The sequence below is a fragment of the Trachemys scripta genome, chromosome 9 (genome assembly GCF_013100865.1).
Source record: "Trachemys scripta elegans isolate TJP31775 chromosome 9, CAS_Tse_1.0, whole genome shotgun sequence".
NCBI classification, from domain to species: domain Eukaryota; kingdom Metazoa; phylum Chordata; order Testudines; family Emydidae; genus Trachemys; species Trachemys scripta.
This window is the reverse complement of record NC_048306.1, coordinates 68,983,776-68,996,337: the sequence shown is the minus strand read 5'-3', so window position 1 is coordinate 68,996,337 and position 12,562 is coordinate 68,983,776.

The window sequence follows — 12,562 nt, the reverse complement described above, 5'->3', positions numbered from 1 at the left end:
CTCCTCTATCGCTGTTCCTTCATCCTGGTACTGTGTATGATTTTTTTTTCTTTTCCTGTCCCTTTTTGCTTATTGGGCTTTCCCTTGGGCCACAGTAGTTAATATTTTACACCTATAAATCTTGCAAAATCAATAGAATGCTTCAATCAACAAACAAATCAATGAATCTAACCTGATGGACACAGCTTAATCTGATGCCCCACAAGGAAAAACTCTTCCTAGGATATTTGAAAGATAAAACCAAAACAGAAAGATAGGAAAATTGCAAATGAAATGATCCCATCTGTACATACCCCCATTATTTACCAAATGGATGTTGGTTGAATATTTGTTTGTTGTGTTTTTTCTAACTGTAATCATCAAGTTAATAATGAAAATATTCTGTCCACAGGGAGCTGGTGGATATCATGGGGTTTTTTACACCTCTGTATGCATGACAACACTCTTGGCAGTTAGCTTGCTTATCACCCTGAATGTTTCTTTTGAAGTAAGAAACAGGTGGCAGGGTTTACTGTAGTAAGTGCAACAAAAACATGTCAGCCAATTAGGGAGATTTCAACTGACTGGAAACCTGGATCCCTTTCCAGTACTTTGTTGATTTTGTTGTTGTTGGTTTTGATATTTTTTGGTCTGTTTGTAAAGGAAATTTTTTTATTTAATAGAATCATAGACATTAGAGATGAAAAATATGTTCGGTCAACAAATTTCCGGCAATGAACCTTGAACCAAAGTACTGAAATATAAGTGCTATTTTTTTTTAAAGAAAGGAAGCAATTTTGCAGTGTGTCATGCAATTCAAATAACCAAATAGCCTTATCTGTGTAAACTTAACTCCCCACTCCATTGCCTGACATGGGCTTTCCCTGCATCCAGTCTTGTGTATTTCACTTTGGGCCTAATTCTTCCAACTCTTACTCACATGAGTAGTCCTTCTTCACTAAGTAGTCCCATTGGTAAAGGTTTGAAGTGATATAAATCTTAGATTGTAAGCTTTTCAGGCCAAGGGCTGAGGCTAGAATTTTCAGAAGTGTTAATAGTTTTGAGTATGCAATTTGAGACACCTCGGGCCTTTTTTTTTTTTTTAAAGAGGTGCTGAGCACCTACAGCTTCAGTTAAAGTCAATGGGAGCTACAGGTGTTTAGCACCTCTCAAAATAAGGACCTTAAATGTCTCCTGGGATCCCCAAATTAGTGACCATTTCTGAAAATGCTGGCCTGTGTCTTTAACCTCTCTGCAGAGAAACATGCACATCTATATTGCTTTACTGCTACAAATGTTAAATTGTTGTTGATGATGATGATTGTGATAATAAATGGCACTCCATACCTATACCAATCTATGATAGTTCATTATTTTCTAATCTAGTACTTTGCCTAGTTTAATTTTGAATGTCCCATTCCATTTCAGGGCACAATCTAGGAGCTTTCATTGTCAGGAGTTCTTTTCTTATTATTCAGACAAACTTTTCTTTTTTCTTCAATTTGTTCTGATACTTTCTGTCACATTGAATCATTCTTTGCCATCCTTAGCATTACACTCTTTAAATATCTGTCACAGTACCATACCCAAGGTGTAACTTAGAGCAGAATTTGTACCACTGTATTTAAAAAAAAAAAAGTATAAAGCCAACTGGTGAATTTTTGTTGCTCCCTTCCATTTATTAGTGCCCTTCTTGCATTCAAGTGCCATAAAAGAAACAAAATATTCCAGGAAGAGTCTCATCAGATCCTACTAATCTAAGGCAAAGCTGAAAAGTGCTACCGTTATATTTGGGATCATAGATTGCCGCTTGTTACATTAACTGGATCCTTAGCTAATGCTCCCTGGACTGGTAGGTTCAAATTTTGCCTAGCTTCTTCTTGGTTAGTCTTGGGGGGGTGGAGGGTGGGGTCAGGGGTAAGTAATGGGCTTCTTGTATCCTCTTCCTTTTAGTGCATCGTTGCAAGACTTGGCAGAGTTTTTTCCCATAAAGTCTATAGGCCAGATTCTCAGCTGGTATAAATCATTGTATCTCCACTGAAGTCAATAGAACTTTTAGGGTTATTTGATTGGCTATATTACCATCCTATTGGAGAACATACAGCAGTAGTATGGGTAGAACTTTATTCATCTGAGAGGGCAGACTTCTCAGATGCTTACACATCTGTTGCAGATGCAGTTAGTTCACTGGCAAATCAGCATGAGCTGTATTGGAAATTAGCTAAACATTCCACCTTTAGTAAGTGTAGCGTTACCATAGAAAAGGAGACATTCTGCTTCAGACTTCTCACTCCCAAGCGATGCTTAAGGAGGCATATCGGCTCCTATTAGACACGGGCAGTTGTTCCTAAATGAAGACACTTTGTTGTGTGTTATGAGTGAATATGGGCCAGAGTCATTTTGGGAAGCATTTGAAGGTAGTTAGGAATTGTTCTTCACAGTTAGAAACAACTGGTAGCTCTGCAGTTATGACTTAAATTTCTTTTTAAAATTCTTTCAAACCACAAAGCTGTGTGTTGCTCAGTGATTTAATGCATTTGTACGTATGGAACTTTTCATTTAATGCTGTTCTCCATTGTTTTTGGCGGAGACCCAAGCCTCACATCTTCTGGTTGCAAGATTCCTTTCTGCAAACTCCATCGTTTGCTGAGGACTCAGTGTAACATGACACTATGCCCATTTCCCAGCAGGCAGCACATTAAAGATCTGCATGTCGACCAGCTGCAATGACAGGTGTTAGTTTCCTTTTCTTTATGCTTCTCCTTTTATTTGTAGTTATAACTTCCCTACCAGTACTATCAAGTCTTGAAGGAAATTGGGCGGACTTTATAAACTTAAAAAAGGCTATTAATTCAGATGCTATGGCAGGTTGGATTTTGGTTTGAAGCAGCATGCTCTTAACCCATTGAGTACCATGCTTCCCCTGGCACTCTGAGGGTCTGAGCCAAACTCCATACCTATCCCACAGATATATCTGCAGCAGTCCGCACGTAATGCATCTTTCCTTCCACGCCATTTAGCAGCACCAGAGCTGTTCCACAGTGCTGCTGAAGACTCAAGGTTGTAGTACCCCAGATGGTTGCTGTGCTCCTCTACAAAAGGGGACTAACTGGATACACACGCACGCACATACGGAAGTGTGTGTGTGTCTTAGAGATATTTATACCATCTAGATCTCACACGCAGCTCCTACCTAGGGTCTGATCCAATGCTCTCTGTAGTCATGGAAGTCTTTCCATTGAGTTCAATAGGCTTTGGCTCAGTCCTTGCTTCTGATATGATGCTGGACTTTATGTTCTATACAAATATATAACAATGAATAAGAAAAATGAGAACCAAGAATGCAAATACAAAACAAAAAAAGTTATATGATCATTTATTGCTGAAATCCTTCTCCTCCTGTCTCTGTCACTAGTGTGTGTTGTCATAACTTTGTGTTTTGTCTAAGTTAGATTGAGCTCCTCAGGCAGGACTACTTACGTGTCTGTAAAACCTCACGCGTTCCTGTGGTGTTGTACAAATAGAACATAATATTACCCTTCTGGAAACAGGTTGTTCCTCCAGGGAAAGCAGCAGCTCTGTGAAGAAAGGGGCAACTCAAACCCAATTCTTGCCACCACAGAGCTGTAACTTTACTCACTAACCCTTGAGAACAGCTAAGTCCCCTAATGTCCTACCCCCAATTGCCAACCTTCTACTGATGATTCACCAGTCTACCTCCCCACTGTGGGTCTGTCTCATCCATTCAGTTCCACGCCTAATAGTACCTCCTGGATATCTCACCATCAACTTCAATTTATAGCTAAAACTAAACTACTTATCTTAACTCCAAAGTCTCTGATAGCTATTTATTTATATTTCTAAAATACTTTTACATTATTTCAAAACCACCAGGTTATGTAAACACCTGTTCTCATCACTTTCATCTTCCTCCCTTTCCTTGTATTATATGTTATACTCACTTTTTGTGTCTTACATTGTCAGATCTTTGGACAGAGCTTGTGCCCTGTGTTCCCTCTAAGCTGTGCGGTTGGGTGGCTGCCCAGGAGAGATTCAAGTGCCATGCAGATGATTAGCAGAGCACGCACATCCAGCAGCGTGTGTTCAAGTGCCCCACCCCCTCCTACTTTGCAGCCATGTTGCTCCTGCAGCTGCTCCCGGGACCCTCCAGCTGGCTGTGCAAAGCAGGGGAATTAGGGGGTGCTGATGTCAGGATATTCCCTGCTCCTGTACCCCATCTCCACAGACCAGGGGGAGAGGGGACAGCCTAGCTCAGTACTCGGAGTTGCTGCAGTCTGAGATCTAAACAACTCCAGCCTCCGAGCAGTGAGTGAGTGAGTGAGTGCCTTTCTTAAAGAGACAGCGCACGGTCTCTGAGACTTCTCCAGCAACCAGCTCACACTGTCTCTGTCTCTCACACACACTATCTCTCTCTCCCTCCCTCCCTCCCCCCCGTCCATGTACCCCATCTCCGCAGACCGGGGGTGGGGAGACAAGGCTCAGGAGAACTTTCAGTGAGTGCCTTAAAGAGAGAGCGCATGGTGTCTCTCAGAAACTTCCCCAGCAGCCAGAACTCTCTGTCTCACTCACTCACAGAGAGTCTCTGTGTCACACATACACACTGTCTCTTTCACACTCACCTCCCAACACATACTTGTATTATTGTTCTTGTTACTTCTTGGTACTGCCTGCAATGCACATATATTCTCTGTAATTTTAGTCTTTCAAAGTGTGTTATTTTAGTGTTTTGACAGGTCTATGCATTCATAATTTTTATTTCTCTTACACTTAAATTTAATTCTTTGAGTAGTGAGTTCTAAAATGCCTAGCCTGTCCTAATTATCCCTATGGTAACTTTTAAAAAAATATATTATATCTAGTTTTTTTTTGTTTCTACGGGTGGCGCACATCCCTCAGTGCACATAACAAAATGTATTCCGCACATGGATGGAAAAAATTAGAGGAACATTGCTTATTTATTAGGCAGTTTAATCAATTTTTTAAAAGTAAAATAAATACAAAATCACACAAAAATACCAATGATGAGATAAATCCTGAAATCCTTACTCACTTTTTACTCTGTCCTTACTCAAGCAAACCCACAGTAAAGTCAGAGGGTATTTTTCCTAAGGAAAGCTTAAGTAACATCTGATTAAGGACCTCGGGATCTGATTGAAATTGTGCAAAACATATTTACATGCTAGAAACCAAATGCTAATGCTAATAGGCAAGGTAATGTGAGACCTTTTGCTTTGCTAGAGATGACTGCTTATAGCCCAGCTGTGGCCTTGCTTTGCTGTGTCTGTACCTTGTGAGTTATGAAAAGTCATTTCTAACTTATACAAATGTTTCTTAGCTCACATTGCCTAAAATTATTCATATAGTGCCCATTCTGGTCAATGACAGAATTCCCATTGACTTCAGTGGGAGAAAGTTAGAAGAAGGAGGATTGGTTTAGTGTAACTTACATATGGTTTACTTGTTGAATAGAATGACATTTTGGGCCAGTGTAGTCTAAGTGAGGGGTTTTTGTCTATAGATTATTTTTTATTAAGGTCAATGAGTGACTGATGTAGACATTGCAGTATGTGAATCTACATATGATTACAGGTGTGGGGAATTGTACCCTTGAGAGGTTCTGACAAGAGCCATTTTGAACTGGTTGTTATGTTATGCCCCGGCTCATGTTATGCAACTCTGCTCAGTGAGAGCTCAGACTCCGAATGAAGCACACTTCTGTTAGACCGCTTGGCTCTGCATGATTACTGAACATCACAGCAGGTGACTGTTGCATTAAATCTTGTGAGATTAATTACTTTTTGTAAAAGAGAAAAGACTCTCTATAGCAAGATGGGGATAAAATGAGATTTGGGCAGTGGTTAATTTGTGCCAGGGCTTGTTGGGGCTGAGTCCCGGCACCCACAGGCTTGGCAGTTGATAGCCACCTCTGGGCTTGCCATGCCAGTAATGAAAGTAAAAAAATTGCTTGAGCCCTGGCACCTCTTTCATTACAGTTTAAGCACTGGATTTGTATAATTTAGATCTTCCCCAAGTAGCTCTAATTTACGTCCATACTTATTGCAAATGGCTTTCCTGGGAATAGAGGGACCTAGTGAACTTGTTCCCTGGGCTAATTTCCCTCCTTTTCCGCTCCCTTTGTGTGGTGTTAATTTTCTTAATTTTCATATGCAACACAAGCTAGGCTGTGATTTTATGACAGTGGCATTATGAGCTTGTATACTTTGAGTAGATAAAACATTTGCGATGGTCCCCACTGCTCTACACTTTACAGAGTCACCCACACCTATGCACAGTAGATTAAAAGTCCTGCCCAATCAAAATGGTAGTGTTTGACACCCACTCACTTTGCACAGATGTAAATAGCTACCCAATGGGTACAGCAGTGGAAAATCAAACCCTAAGACCCTGATCCTCTTCTTGGGACGTAGGTGTCTAAATACCTTTGAGGATCTGGGCCCAGGTCTCTGATCTGAAAAGATGAAAGCCTCTATTCATGTGACTGTATATATATATATATGTGATGGTGGCAGTAGTGGTGGGAAGTGGGTGAATTGAGTATGCTTGAGACAGTGTTGCATGATATTCTGAATGATTTTCAGTTAGACTCCATGAGGTTTAATAAATTCTTGCCTGGGTCATCAGGAATAACCCCAGTCAGATCTGATAAATTATAATGACATCATGAGATTATGGATCCCAGAATGAGATTTTTACAGGATTTCTCATTAAAAATGAACAGAGGAATCACAGATTAACTTTGCTCTGGCCCTCTGAGACCCCACTGGTGTGAAAAGAAATATGCAATTCTCATGAAATGTACTGGGGTTGACTGTCCTCACAAAACAAGTAAAGCACAAGCAGTGCAGTAGATTGAGAAAAAGAGAGGGGGGAATTAACGAAATATTTAAATTTCAAGATTCGAAATGTCATCAACAGTTTTTATTTAAATTTTTTTACTAGCTCTTTGACAAGTGGATCACAGCAGAGACCTTGACTAAGATAGAAGATAGAAAGAAGAAGAAGGCAGTAGTTAATAACAGCAGGACTAGAGCAGCAAAGGCTAAAGCTCAAAAAGAGTATGCTGAAGCCCATAGAGCAGTGAAGAGGAATATTAGGAAGGATAAGAGAGATTATGTGGATGGACTGGCAGCAGAAGCAGAGCAGGCAGCATACAATGGTAATATGAAACAGCTGTATGACATCACCAAGCGACTGTCTGGAAAGTTCAGCAAACCAGAGCGTCCCGTCAAAGACAAGCAGGGAAAGTCTATAACAGAAATAGAACAACAGATGAATAGATGGGCGGAGCACTTTGAGGAACTCCTGAATAGACCAGCACCATTAAATCCACCAGACATTGACCCAGCCAATGAAGACCTTCCAATCAATTGTGATAGACCAACCAGAGATGAGATCAGAAAAGCCATCACTATGATGAAGAATAGGAAGGCGGCTGGAACTGACGATATTCCAGCAGAGGCCCTGAAAGTAGATCTGGATGTTTCAGTGGAAATGCTGTACCCCCTCTTTGAGAAGATATGGGAAGAAGAAGTGATTCCAGCAGACTGGAAAGAGGGATATCTTATTAAAATCCCCAAGAAAGGAGACCTCAGCCATTGTGCCAACTACAGAGGAATCACACTTCTGTCGGTGCCAGGGAAGGTCTTCAACCGAGTTCTCTTAGAGAGAATGAAGGATGCCGTCGACCCACAGCTACGAGATGAGCAAGCAGGTTTCCGGCAAAATAGATCATGCACGGACCAGATAGCAATGCTTCGCATCATAGTCGAGCAGTCTATGGAGTGGAACTCCTCATTGTACATCAACTTTGTTGACTATGAAAAAGCATTCGATAGCGTGGATCGAGAGACTCTCTGGAAGCTCCTTCGGCACTATGGCATCCCAGCAAAGGTGGTCAACCTGATTAAGAACTTATATGATGGCATACACTGTAGAGTGATCCATGGAGGGCAGCTTACAAACAGCTTCCAGGTGCGAACCGGAGTCAGACAAGGATGCTTGTTGTCACCATTTCTCTTTCTCCTTGTCATTGATTGGATTATGAAGACATCCACTTATGAGCGTAGGAACGGAATCCAGTGGACATTGTGGACCCAGCTTGATGACCTGGATTTTGCCGATGACCTTGCACTCCTTTCGCATCGCAAACAGCAGATGCAAGATAAGACCAACGTAGTGGCAGCCATGTCATCACAGGTTGGCCTCAACATCCACAAGGACAAGACCAAGATCCTCAAGATTAACTCCATCAGTAATGACCCAGTCACACTGAATGGAATCCCTCTGGAAGAAGTGCAGTCCTTCACCTACCTAGGCAGTATCATCGACCAACAGGGTGGCACGGACGCAGACATCAAAGCAAGGATTGGTAAGGCAAGAGCAGCTTTCTTACAGCTCAAGAACATCTGGAGATCTAGAGAGCTGTCTTTGGCAACAAAGATTAGACTGTTCAATTCCAACGTGAAATCAGTCTTATTGTATGGAGCTGAAACCTGGAGGGTAATTAAAACAACCACCAGGAAGATCCAGACCTTCATAAATAGTTGCCTTAGAAGGATTCTCCAGATCCGCTGGCCAAACACCATCAGCAACATCTACCTCTTGGAGAGGACCCATCAACTTCCAGCAGAGGAAGAAATTAGAAGAAGAAGATGGGGTTGGATAGGACACACACTATGCAAGCAGCCAACCAACATCGCTAGACAGGCATTGCGGTGGAACCCCCAAGGCAAGCGGAAAAGAGGCCGTCCAAGAAACACCTGGCGACGCGACCTTCAGGCTGATAGCATAAAAATGGGCTATACCTGGAACCAGCTAGAGCAAATGGCCCAGGATAAAGGACTCTGGAGATCTGTGGTTGGCGGCCCATACCCCGACTGGGGTGACGGGCATGAGTGAGTGAGTGAGTTGACAAGTTGGCTGAAAACCTCCAGATTTCACCCCCTGTACTATTCCAGTCTTTTATTATCTTTTGAATTCTGAAATTTGAAAAAAATCAAACCTGCTCTAATTTCTACTAAATATGTTGTCCGCAATCTTTCTCTACGCAGTCGCTCTTGTGGTACAGAGTGGTCGGCAGTCAGTGGATTTGGTCATAGCAGGAGATTCCCTGCTGCCATTCCTATAGAACTCCGTCTTGGCTGCTGTAGTTGGAGGTGTGGCTGAAATCTGTGTCTTGGCTATCTCTGGCGTTTAGAATAGCTCCTTGAGCACATTGGCGGCCTGCATAAATTAAAGCAACGTTCAGGCAAAACTTAGTGAGATCAGTGGAAATCTGACCTATATAAGGATTGCAGGATTTGCTTAATATCAGCTAAAGCAGTGTAATATGCAAAGTCAGCTGTTTACAAAGAATGTTTCAATACAGTACTTAGTTTTACACTCTGTTCAAATCAAACTTTGATTTCAGAGGTTTTGGCTAGGGATCCTATGCGGGGCTTTTCCACCTCTACATTCAGGGATTCATAACTTGATTCAGGAGCCAGAAGTTTCTTGGCACTGTTTCTGCTGAGATTAGGATCAGGATTTTCCTTGTCCCCCAGCAACTCAGCTAGCAAGGATCAAGAAGTCACGACTTCTCCCCATGACCATATGTGGAAGCAGGCCCACAATGCGGTTATATTGACTCCGAGTCCAAACAGCTGTTCATCCTATTCTTAATGTGCAGGAATATGCTTGCTCCTATCCGGGTTTAGTTTCTATTTCTCCTTTTTCTTATACTGGGTTTACGCTAATTTTTGTGGTGGTACCCCTCATTTACCCCATGTAACTGAGAGGAGTGCCAGGCCCTTAATTCTTAAACGTGAAGGGAAAAAATGTTTCCACAGTCCCAAAGTGTAAGTTTTTTGGTCGGCTTTAATCAAGCATGGAGAGCAAGAGAGAGTGAGAGATATGAGGCCTACATTATATTACAGTCTCCATCCTTTTCTCCTCTCCATGAGAGGTTCATGTAGACTGCATTCTATAGTGTAGTGTGAGCCAATGCAGGCTTGAGTGGACTGGCTGAGCTGCGTGTGAACAGGTCAGCTAGAGGGGAGAGAGCTGTTCCATGACTGGCTGCTTGTGGAAAATACTGTAAAAAAAGAAAAAAGTTTGTGAAAGTGAAAAGCTCAAGCACATACAGCCATGCTCCCCATTAATATGACAAACCCTATCAACCTCCTCCCTGGCCATGGTCAAAACTGCTAACGGTGTCAATTCTATCATTTTGCTCTCAGCTGCTAGCTTTGTTTTGTGTCTCATTTTACGTGAAAACACCTACATAGTCAAAAAGCACTGGTGCTAATAGCTGCAGACGCTAGCTGCAGGTGAATCCCTGATTGTGCCAACTGCAAGCTTCAGTTCAGTTTAAAAATAGAACCATTTATTTAGGGACACAAAAGCATTTGTGTGTAGATAAAATCAGCTGGCTAGCCAAGAAAGAGGGCGTTTCCTTGTGGGGGAGCCAGCAGAAAAGAGGAGTAATAATTCAACACCTCTCAAAGAGTGAGTTAACCTGCAAAGGAAACACAAGGCCATTAGCTATTGTGACTATGCCAGAAAGGCCCAAATAGAGATGCTCAATAATAAAGATAATTTATGAGGCTGCATTAAAAAGCAAAGAGGACATATGTTTAAGTTCTGGAGTGATTTTCCTTGAGCTTTATCAAAAATGCAATATTCACTAAACATTGGAGATGGATTGAAACCCCAGATTTGGTATGCAGATGTGGATTCAGATATCAAAGTTTTGAGGAGTTTGTGGTGTCTACGGGTTTGGTTCATCCCATTATAAACATGGCCCCATTTATAACATTTGTACCTGGATCCAGGTTCAGACTTCGAGTACACTTTAGGCTTTTGTTTTTGGATGTGGAGGGAGATTTTCAGAGACACAAATTCTCATTGACTTGCAGTGTGTGTTAGGTGCCTAGTTGTCATTTCTGCCTTGGAAATCTTCTCCCGGAGAATTTTGGTTTTGGCCCATTCTACAGAAAATATGAGAAGCTATTGTTTTTGGGGGAAATGTGAGATTATAGTGTTCATGTTGCAGAAATAACTGCTTATAAAGGGCCCACTTCTAGAACCCTGAGTCACAGTGAGTAATACTCACTCACTCAGGTGCCCTATGGTCTGTAGCAAGACTGGTCCAACAAGAGTAAGAGCTACTCAACTTGAAAAAATATTGCAGCATCAGGCCCTAGTGTTGCATAAAACTCAGAGTCCTGAATGACTCTGATTTCCTTTTTAGTAAATCATTCTTGTCTCTTTTCATTGTGAGCAGGCTCTTTGCCATTTGATTAAAAAAGGGCTCACTTTTCAGAAATATGATTCTCAGCACAGTACAATGAACATAATCCAAGCATCAGCCTTACCTGATATTGTATTTCCTCATCCAGCCACGGCAGTAGTGTAGAGAGATTTTCCCAAAAAAATTGTATTAGGTTAATGTGAGGTATCTTCAAATCACTGGAACCTGTGCTGCAGAAAGTACTTTGCAAAGCTGCATATCTGTAATGGCTCCCCTCCAAAATCTGGAATTCAAATCTCTGGCAATTGGTAGACATAAATAATGTTTTTTAATATGTAAGGATCAGTTGGATTGTGGGCGGACTGATTCTGGAATATTCATATAATGCATATTGATTTATTGAAATATTAATTTGTATATAAAAGAAATGCTTTTCAGGAACAGTTAGTAGTAATACAGTATATTGGACCATAAGATTGCATGTTTTGATGTTTCCTCAAACACCAAGTGTAATGGGGCTGTCAAGTCAGCAAACACTTAGTTCCCCTGGGATTTTCAGAAGTGCTCAGTGTTGCCCTAACTCTGCTCCAGTTAAAGTTAATAAGAGGTACCTTCAGGGGAATAGAATTGGCCAACCCTGAGTGATTTTGAAAATCCCACTCTTAGTAATTTTACAGGGCCAAGGTTTTCAAAAATTAGGAGCCTAAAGTTAGTCTGCTAAATACATGATTTTCAAAAAGCCTATGCTTACATCTCCCATTGACCATTTTTGAGAATCAGATAGGTGCCTAAATATGGATTTAAGAGCCTAAATGTTGGCTCCTATTTTCAAAAAGTCTTGCTTGTGAGTATTATTTGAAGACTTATGGCCAGATTCTACTTCTCTTACTCATACTCAGTAGCAATTACTCATGGTGGCCAGTTCTAATGTCCTTATTTGACACTAAAGTGTTACTCAATATGAGTAAGAGATCTGTCTTAATTTTATATAATGGGAACTGCTGACAATTATATTTAGTAACAGCTGAGATTCTGTGTTGGTTTGAGGGCTATTGATTCATCTGAATGAGTGTTTTACAATGTGTACATTATAGAGGTGCTCCTTCTCAACTGAAGTCAATCAGAGCAGGAGCAGGCATTATAAGTTTCCTTCAGAGGAACAAATTTCTATTCTGAGGGAAAAGAAGACAACTGAAGTATATCACTGTGACTAATGGCCCTAAACATAACTGAGGGACTGTAAGCGGGTCAGGTCAGAGATCTAGTGGAGTTAGAAGACCTGGGTCCTATTCTTGGTTTTGTCACTGACCA